We start from the raw sequence: 9392 nt of genomic DNA, 5'->3' as shown, positions 1-9392 counted from the left end.
AGGAGAGAAGCGTCTGTCACATTCGGAAACAGAAATAAGGAAATCCTATCCTTTGATTACACAACTTAAGGATGGCTCTGGTTTTCTAACGATGCGGCATTCCAGCACTTTCGTGGGCTGGCCCATCCTCTGTAACACCCAACCATACAGCCACACCAGCCTAACCTCGGGTGTTCTGCGACTTTCTGCTCAGGCACCTGCCTCTCCTTTTCTCCACTATCACAGAGAAGTTCGATTTTTTTTCTTTTGCATAAAAATCCAGGTAGATAACCACACTGAAGACATTACTCAAAATTCTGCTTCACTTTGGAAAGACTAGAACCATGAAAAGTGCAAAAAAAAAAAAAAGGAAACTTATTTTCAGTATAATTACGTTTTTCTTGTGGGTAGTAAATCATTGTACTAGTAGGTAAACTGATGTGTCAGATGTAAACGTTAACATGTATGTCCCTGATATCGCTTCATTGATGATCCTAAAAGCCCACGAGGATCACAAAGGGATGAATCTACCATGTTGAGAACTAGAAAACTGTTAAGCGAGGCGACCCTGGGGCTGAGTGGTTAAGTTCCTGTGCTCCACTTGGGAGGCCCAGAGTTCACCAGTTTGGATCCCAGGCGCAGACCCACACAGCAGTCATCAAGCCATGCTGTGGTGGAGGCCTGCGTAGAAGAACCAGAATGACCTACAACTAGGATATACAACTATGCACTGGGGCTTTGGGGAAGGAAAAAAAAGAAGAAGATTGGCAACAAATGTCAGCTCAGGGCCAATCTTCCTTACCAAAAAAGAAAAGAAAAGTATGGCTTTCCATACTTTTCGAATGTCTGTTATGGTCTGAAGGTTTGTGTCCCCTGGGAGGTGATTAGTCCATGAGGGCAGATCCCTTATGATTGAGAATTGTGCTCATATACCACAGGCCCCAAGAGCTGGCTCATCCATTCACCATGTGAGGACACAGCCAGCCAGCATCTGGAACGCCAAAGAGGGGTCTCACCAGAACCCGACCAGGCTGCCATCTTGATCTGGGACTTCCAAATCCGGAACTGTGGGGAAAAAAGTTTGTTGTTTATAAGCCACCCAGTCTGCAGCATTATTTTTTAAAAAATAGCAGCCCTAACGGACTAGGACCGTGTCTAAACTTTTTAAAACGCTCAAAATAAAAATCTTTGCTTTCCTTTTGCCTAATCCATTTTCTAATACGAACTATCACCCACTTCATTATTTTTCAAGAGAGGAAAGATGCATCAAGACTAAAACGTTTAAAGGACATTTAAAGTTAGGCCAATTAATTTTAAAATGATATACATTAGCCAAAACTGAAACTTGAAAACTTAACAAGTGAACTTCGAGCTTTTACAAAATTGATGCAGTGTTCACAGATTTCCGCGACATTAACACTCTGTCTGAAACGGCAGGATTCCTTTGGAAGGAGGTTTTAAGTCCCCCCTTCAGCTCCAAGCATTCAGCTCCTCTCCCGCCAGGGGAAGGCATTTTTAAGACCTGCGCTATCTGTCGCGGCGTCCGCCAGGCGCCTGGCGAGCAGCAGGCAGAGCAGGCCCAGGGCCCCCAGCAGCGCGGCCACGAACAGCCTCGGGCGGCTCCACGGTGCCCTCCCGCGCCCCAACAGCGCCGCCAGCAGCCCGCGCCCCCGCCGCCGCTGCACGCGGGCCGCCACGCTCTCCGCCACCCTGCGCAGCCGCTCCTCGGGGCGCGCGCCAGGCCGTACACGTCGTTGGTGTAGGGCGCGCCCCCGCGCGCGCGCACCAGCCGCTCCAGCAGCGCCATGAGCTCGGGTACCTGGGCCTCCAGCTCCGTGCCGCTGGCGCGGTTGTCGAAGGCGCAGACGCGGCCGCCGCACTCGGCCACCAGCTCCCGCAGCGCGCGGTTGTCGGTGCAGCGCACGTAGTCCTGCAGCGAGGCCCCCCGCCAGGTCCTCCTTGTGCGTGAAGAGCAGGACCGTGCGCGCCACCGCGCCCTCGCCGAACATGGCCTTGAGCCGGCGCGCGGCCTGCTGGTCCTGGGCGGTGAAGCGGCCCAGCTGGCTGACGAGGAGCAGGGCGTGCGGCCCGGACGCCGAGAGCAGGTAGCAGCGGCCCCTCTCGCCGCAGCCCGGCTCTGTCCTGGGGTCTTAGGCGCCGAACAGGTCCGGGGTGTCGATGACGTCCAGGTGCCAGCCGGCCCAGCGGCAGCTGCCCACGGCGCAGGTGGTGGTCACCTGCGCGGCGCTGAGCCTCGAGAGGAAGCGCCGCTGGCCCAGGATGCTGTTGCCCGTGGCGCTCTTGCCGGCCCCGGTCCTCCCGGCCAGGATGAGCCTGAGCCTGGGCTCCTGCGGGTCGTCCTCGGAACCTGCGCGGACAATGATTCGTGAGCCGCATGCATGGAAGCGACTGAGCCTGCTGACCTGGACCTGCTGGACGCCTTTTGAACAAAGGGGAGCAATAGTGCCTCACCCTTTGCTTTTAAGGCCAGCCTTCACTGAGGTGATCTGGTTAGAGACTTTTGGACTCCGGGGTATCTTTACCCGTCTATGTCTTTCCTCTTTGGCGTCACCACATGCGCCTGGGGATGCTCCAAGACCCCGTGGGCTTTTCCCTAGAGGACGCCCCTTTGCAATTCCAGGCCGCATGGGCTGCATCTGATGTGACCTCTGGTCACCCACAGCGTGCAGAGCTGTTGCTTATTTGGCGACTTCAGTGGCCTCTGCGATACTCTCCCAGGTACCATCCCAGGAGGAAAGGCAGCAGGCCTCGTGTGGAAGGGCTGCCCAGAGCCCTAGACACCTGGGTTTGAGCTACAGCCCCGCCATCCGCCAGCTGTGTCACCTGTGAAGGTGCTTACTGTAAGAGTTAAACGTCTTCTGCAAAAATGGCAATAGATTGTTTCTCACAGGTTTGTGGGGGGTGAGCTGAGACAAGCTCTCTTCTTCCCTCCCTCCTCCTTCCTTCCTCCCTCTCCTCTCTCTCAAACCTGCTGCCTAAGAAGACAGCGGTTTAACCTTCCATCCTGTTCTCTAACACCTTCTGCCTGGCAAATCGTGTTCCCTCTAGTCCATGATTGGATCCCTTCTCCATCCTCCTCTGCGGAGATCCGAGTAGATCCATGGTCCTCATTTCCCACTTTGGGATTGGAGGCGCAGGCTAGTCACAGAACTTAATGTCTCCCAGCAGGGCAGGGGCAGAGGTCCAGCTAACGTGCAGGTGGGGCTTGTCTCTGGTCAGTCTGGAGTTGGCTCGCCCCTCATCACCCAGAGCTCACTCCTGGGGGCAGGAACGCCGTGTGAGGTGTATTCTTACCATAGGCATTTTCTTCGTCTCTTACCATCCTCCGTCCTCCCATGCTACCTGCAAGAGTCCCAAACACAGTTTGATCTTTCGTTTCTCATTCATTTATTCATCAGATAGGTATAACTCCCCACAATGTGTCAGGCAAAGTGGAAAGAGCTGGTGACCCCACAGTGAGGAGGCCACGGTTCCCTCCTGCCCCTGAACATCCGAGTTTAGGGAGCAACCTGGGAAGAGCCTGGGCTGAGGTTGGAGTGAGGCTGAGAACTTGGCTTTGTCATTTCAGGGACTCCAAGTGCAGCAGAGCGCAGAGCGTGACACTCTACGTCAGTGAGGTGGCTGTGGATGTTAATTTCCTAGGTAATTCTGTATCAGTACATGAGCCTTACATATTAAATTTTCCCAGGAGGTTCAGCAGCCAGAGGAGACTTTGGAAAACCCTGAGAACCCCAAAATTTGCCCAGTGACTTAGGGAACACCCTAGGGTGGTTGGCCTGGGAAACAAACAAGAAGAAAACTGCAGTTTTGTTTGTGGAAATTGGAAAACAGACATACCTCGCAAGCTGCTCTGGACAGCCTCTGACTCTGCTCTCAGCAAGCTGGATTATTTGGCTCGCAATGTGTCTAACTGTGATCTGTGTGCTGGAGAGACTGGGGTGCTCCCCTCCATCTCCTGATGTTCTGCCCCAAATCTGAGGCTTCTCGAAGTAAACTGATGATGCCCAGTTCAACCATCATTTAATACAATAAACGTTCAGGGAGCACATTTGCCGGATCCCACAGGTACCCGGACGCAAGTGCATAGTCTCTCCTCCGTCTGCGTCTCCAGCCTCATCTCCAGCCACTCCCTGACTCGATCAGCTGCTCCACCAGGAGCAGACTTCAGGGCCTTTCCAGCCCACCTTGTGCTTTCCCTCCTGTGACCATTCATCCTCTCCCACGTTCTGTCTGAGACCTGCCTGAGCTCATGTCCGTTTCTAATTCTCCCTGTCCCTGTTGTCCACCTGGTTACTGCAGGTGACCGTGTTCTCTCCCACTGGCACCACACAAGGGAAAGCAAAGCAGAGGTTGGCTGAATACCTTGTCTCTGGCCAAAGGACCAAGAGGACAGGTTTGCCTGGTCCCCTGTCCAAGTACTCGTGTTCCTGCAGTAAGTGCCCTGCCACCTCCCCAAGCCTTGAGTTCAGCCCACGGGCCTCCTGTGATTAATTATTTTGTGTGTAGAAATCAACAAGCTGCCATAATTGACAGCAGAGCAGAAATGAGGAAACAGCCACAAGATTAGAACAAAGATCAAGAATTTAGCCAAAGTGAGCAGTCCTTGTCAAAGATGGAAATGAGAAAGTGTGCTGCAGGGAATTCACTGAGCCCTTGGGAGACGTTTGGAACCTCCCGCGGAGTTTGGAGTGGGATTTGAACAGTTCTTCCGAAGTTCCTAAGAGCTGAAACCTGGGTTGCACAAGACGTATTGTTGCTGAGGAACGTCAGCTGTGTAGAATCCTGTCATCTGAAAGCTCCGAGGGTTGGAGTCTGTTTACCTAGTCCAGTGCTTCTTGAACCTGCTATCTTTGGAATTGTCTAGGGGATTCTTTAAAATGAGGATTTCCTGGAGATTTTGGTTCCCATATCTGTACTTTTGAGAAATAAGTTCCCCCCTCCTGTGACTCTAAAGCGTTCGGTCCACGGTCTGAGTTTCTGATGAGTTATCCCAGCGCCTCCTTCATTACATGGGTGAGAGGAGGTGAGGACGTCAAGACGGCGCAGCAGCCTGCAGAGCCCTGGGCAGCTGAGATTGGGGGCAGGTGTTTAAGGGCACACATAGGACGAGGGACTGAAGACCACACTCGTAACCTTAGATGCCTCCTGCAAGACCCGGTTGTGGACAGAGCTGAGGAAAGTGGAGCGTTTCAGGAGGATTCAGTTCAGGTTTATACAGAATTTTCACTTTGTAACTTGCTCAAGTTTAGATTTGTATGTATGTCCTCAAAAATATTTTTTGCCTTCCTTACATGCATCTGGGGAGTGTGTGTGCCTTCTAGAGTGTGCTGTGTTCCCTGTAGTGGTTCTAGCAAACACCTTCCTTATTTATTAGGGGAGGAGGGAAGGAGAGAGGATCTGATAGGACTGTGTGCCCTCCAGAGCTGGAGAAGCTGCGTCCCACTTCTTGGGAACTTACTCAATTTGAATCTCAGAACATCCTTAAAAACCTGGAGGTGTGAAGTGATTCTTTCTAGGCTTTGCTCCCCGCCACCCCTCAACCTCGTAGCTCACTCATCGGGTGACATACAGACACCGCATTCCGCACAGGTCCTCCTCCCCAGCTGGCTCCCTTGCCCTTGGGCTCACCTTTCCTGCAGAGTTGGTGAAGGGCTCTGACGCTGGCTCCCGGGAGCCTCTGACCTACTGCTTTCCCTTGGTTGTGAGGCCAGCAGGCTGTTTCCTCCCAGCACAGGAGGAAGTCTGCCTCTCAGCCCTCAGAGCTCAGGAAGCTCAGGGAGGGAGGGTCCCGAGGTGATGACTTAAAGAGACAGAAGCATTTGCCAGTGCCCTGGTGGGTATCTGACGTTTCCACTGGGAAACCACCCCCCTCACTGTGGACTATGATGACGTTTTCAAAAAGTCCTGTGACACCAACATCTTGTCTCCCAGTAGGGAAGAGCGTTTTAGGTTTCTGAGGCCTGTTTTCACTTCTGTCCTTTGACCAATAATCTTATACCCTTTTGCTTTTTATTTATTTTCCTGTAAAATGGCCTCTTGAGGGTCTCCTCCCCAGGACAGGAATCCTTGACATGAGTGTGGACAGTGCTACCAGTGTGGACCTATCTGCCAGGAACATCACATGCAACTCTCATCATTCTCAAAGAAAAAGAGCTGTTTTCCAGCTGTTAAAAATAGCACAGCAGGTAGAGGATGGAAATTTTTCATACAAGGCTTAGTCTGTCCATCTCTGTTGGCATCTCCAACCCAAGTTACTGTCTCTCCTCTCAAGAGGGTCTTGAGAAAGGTGAGTAAAACGTGTGGAGGGAAGGCCACCACAGGATCATGGTGAAATGGGTCCTGGAGCTGGTTAGGTCATTAACAGGCCATGTGATTGTGCTTAACTCCCTTGAACTCTCTGGAATGGACTCTCCTGTATGTAGTGAGGACATTAACTTAACCTGAATCTGATTGGCGGGGTCTGATTTTCACCCATTCTTGCCAGCTCATTATCTGCAGTGAATTACCCAGCTCTCACTGAACTCCACTTGTTTGTATTCCCCCAGCTTTATTGAGATAGAATTGACATACAACATTGTGTAAGTTTAAAGTGTACAGTGTGTTGGTTTGATAGACGTACATATTGCAGAAATGATCACCACCGTAGCACTAGCTGGCGCCTGCACCATGTCACGTAATTACCATTTCTTTCTGGTGGTGAAGACATTTATGCTTTCTTAGCAACTTTCAAGGATATAATCTAGTATTATTAGCTGTAATCACTGTGCTGTCCATTAGATCTCCAGAACTTAGTCATCTTATAACTGGAAGTTTGTACTCTTTGACAAATATCTCCCCATTTCCCTCCATCCCCCAGCCTGTGGTAACTACCATTTTACCCTCCATTTCTATGAGTTCAGCTTTTTAAAATTCCACATAAGAAAGCATGGTATCATACAGTATTTGTCATTGTCTGTCTGACTGACTTCACTTAGCAAATGCCCTTTGGGTCCATCCATGTTGTTGCAAACCACAAGACGTCCTTCTTTTGCATGGCTGAGTAATGTTCTATTAAGTATATGTACACCACGTCGTCTTGATCCATTCATCCGTCCCACTCTAACAGGTATGAGGTGATATCTCCTTGTGGTTTTGGTTTGCATTTCTCTAATGATTGGTGATGTTGAGCACCTTTTTGTGTATCTCTTGGCCATTTGTTTATCTTTGGGAAATGTTCATTCAGTTCCCTTGCCCATTTTTTAATTGGATTGCTTGCTTTTTACTATTGAGTTGTGTGAGTTCCCTGTATATTTTGGATGTTAACCCCTTATCAGACATATGATTTGTAAATAGTTTCTCCCATTCCATAGGTTACCTTTTCATTTTGTTGATGGTTTCCTTTGCTGTGCGAAGCTTTTTAATTTGATGTAGTCCCACTTGTTTATTTTGGCTTTTTTCGCCTTTGCTTTTGGTGTCACATCAAAAAACTTATTGTCAAGACCAACGTCAAGGAACTTACCACCTATGTTTTCTTATAGGAATTTTACGGTTTCTGGTCGTATGTTCAGGTCTTAACTCATACTGAGTTGATATTTGTGTATGGTGTAAGACAGGAGTCCAATTTCGTTCTTTTGCACATGGCTATCCAGTTTTCCCAACATCATTTATTGAAGAGGCTATCCATTTCCCATTGTGTTTATACTTGGCTCATTTGTCAATAAATTTATTGCCCATATATACATGGGTTTATTTCTGGGGTCTCTGTTCTGTTCTGTTGATCTGTTTGTCTGTTTTTATGGGAATACCATGCTATTTTGATTAGTATAGTTTTGTAATATAGTTTGAAATTAGGAAGTGTGATGCCTCCAGCTTTTTTCTTTTTTTTAAGACTGCTTTGGCTATTCCGGACCTTTTGTGTTTTCATACAAATTTGGGGGTTGTTTTTTCTATTTTTGTGAAAAATGCCATTGGAATTTTGATAGGGATTGCATTGAATCTGTAGATCACTTTGTGTAGTATGGACATTTTCACGATATTAATTCTTCCAATCTGTGAGTACAGAATATCTTTCCATTTCTTTGTGTTGCCTTCAGTTTCTTTCATCAATGTCTTATAGTTTTCAATGTACAGCTCTTTTACCTCCTTGGTTAAATTTATTCCTAGGTATTTTATCCTTTGCGATGCTATTGTAATGGGATTGTTTTCTTAATTTCTCTTCCTGATAAGTCATTACTAGTGTATAGAGACACAACTGGTTTTTGTATATTGATTCTGTATCCTGCAGCTTTGCTGAATTTGCTTATTAGTTCTCACAGCTTTTTGGTGGAGTCTTTAGGATTTTCTATATGTAAAATCATGTCATCTGCAAATAGAGACAATTTTACTTCTTCCTTTCTGATTTGGATGCCTTTTATTTCTTTTTCTTGCCTAATTACTCTGGCTGGGACTTCTAGTACTATGTTGAATAAAAGTGGAAAGAGTGGGCATCCTTGTATTTTTCTTGATCTTAGAGGAAAAACTTTCAGCTTTTCAGTGTTGAGAATGATGTTAGCTATGGGCTTGTCATATAGGACCTTTATTATGTTCAGGTGTGTTCCCTTTTTACTCAGTTTGTTGAGAGTTTTTATTGTGAATGGATGTTGAATTTTGTCAGATGCTTTTTCTGTGTCTGTTGAGATGATCAGACGATTTTTATGCTCCATTTTGTTAATGTGGTGTATCACATTGATTGGTTTGTGGATGTTGAACCATCCTTGCATCCCTCTCCATCTTGTGTTTGAACAGTGTCTTTTCTTGTCTAATTGCCCTAGTTAGAACCTCCTGTACAAAGATGAAATTAAGTGACAGGATCAGATATCCTTGTCTTATTCTAGCAGGAAAGCTTTCAGTCTTTCATCATTAAGTGTAGTACTAGTCGTGGGATTTTCAAAGATGCCTTGTACCAGGTTTTAGAAGTTTCTTTCTCTTCCTAGTTTGTTGAGTGTTTTTATTATGAAAGGCTATTCAATTTTGTCAAATGCTTTTTCTGAGATGATCATTTTTTTCTAATTTATTTTATTCATATGGTTTATTACATTAATTGATTTTTGGACATTAAGCCAATATTGCATTCCTGGGATAAACTTCTGTTGCTCATGGTGTATATTCCTTTTTATATTGCTAGATTCTCTTTGCTAGTATTTTGTTGAGGATTTTTGCATCTATGTTCATAAGAGATACTGATCTGTAGTTTTATTGTGCTGTCTTTTTCTGGTTTGGTATCAGGATAATACTGGCATCATAGAATGAGTTGGGAAGTATTCCTCCTCTTGTATTTTTTGGAAGAGTTTGTGAAGGATTGATGTTAATTCTTCTTAAATGTTCAATAGAATTCACCAGTGAAGCCATCTGGGTCTGGGTTTTTCTTTGTAGGT

At 47.2% G+C, this 9392-nt stretch overlaps 1 pseudogene; it reads right to left on the bottom strand.

Annotated features, from left to right (window-relative positions):
- Positions 1–1255: 1255 nt before the first annotated feature.
- LOC123283195 (GTPase IMAP family member 1-like) lies at positions 1256–5766 on the bottom strand (annotated as a pseudogene).
- Between the last annotated feature and the right edge of the window lie 3626 nt (positions 5767–9392).

Source organism: Equus asinus, chromosome 1 (genome assembly GCF_041296235.1).
Source record: "Equus asinus isolate D_3611 breed Donkey chromosome 1, EquAss-T2T_v2, whole genome shotgun sequence".
In the NCBI taxonomy this organism is placed as follows: Eukaryota; Metazoa; Chordata; class Mammalia; order Perissodactyla; family Equidae; genus Equus; species Equus asinus.
Note: the sequence above shows the minus strand (reverse complement) of the source record. Positions and strands in the feature narration are given on the sequence as shown.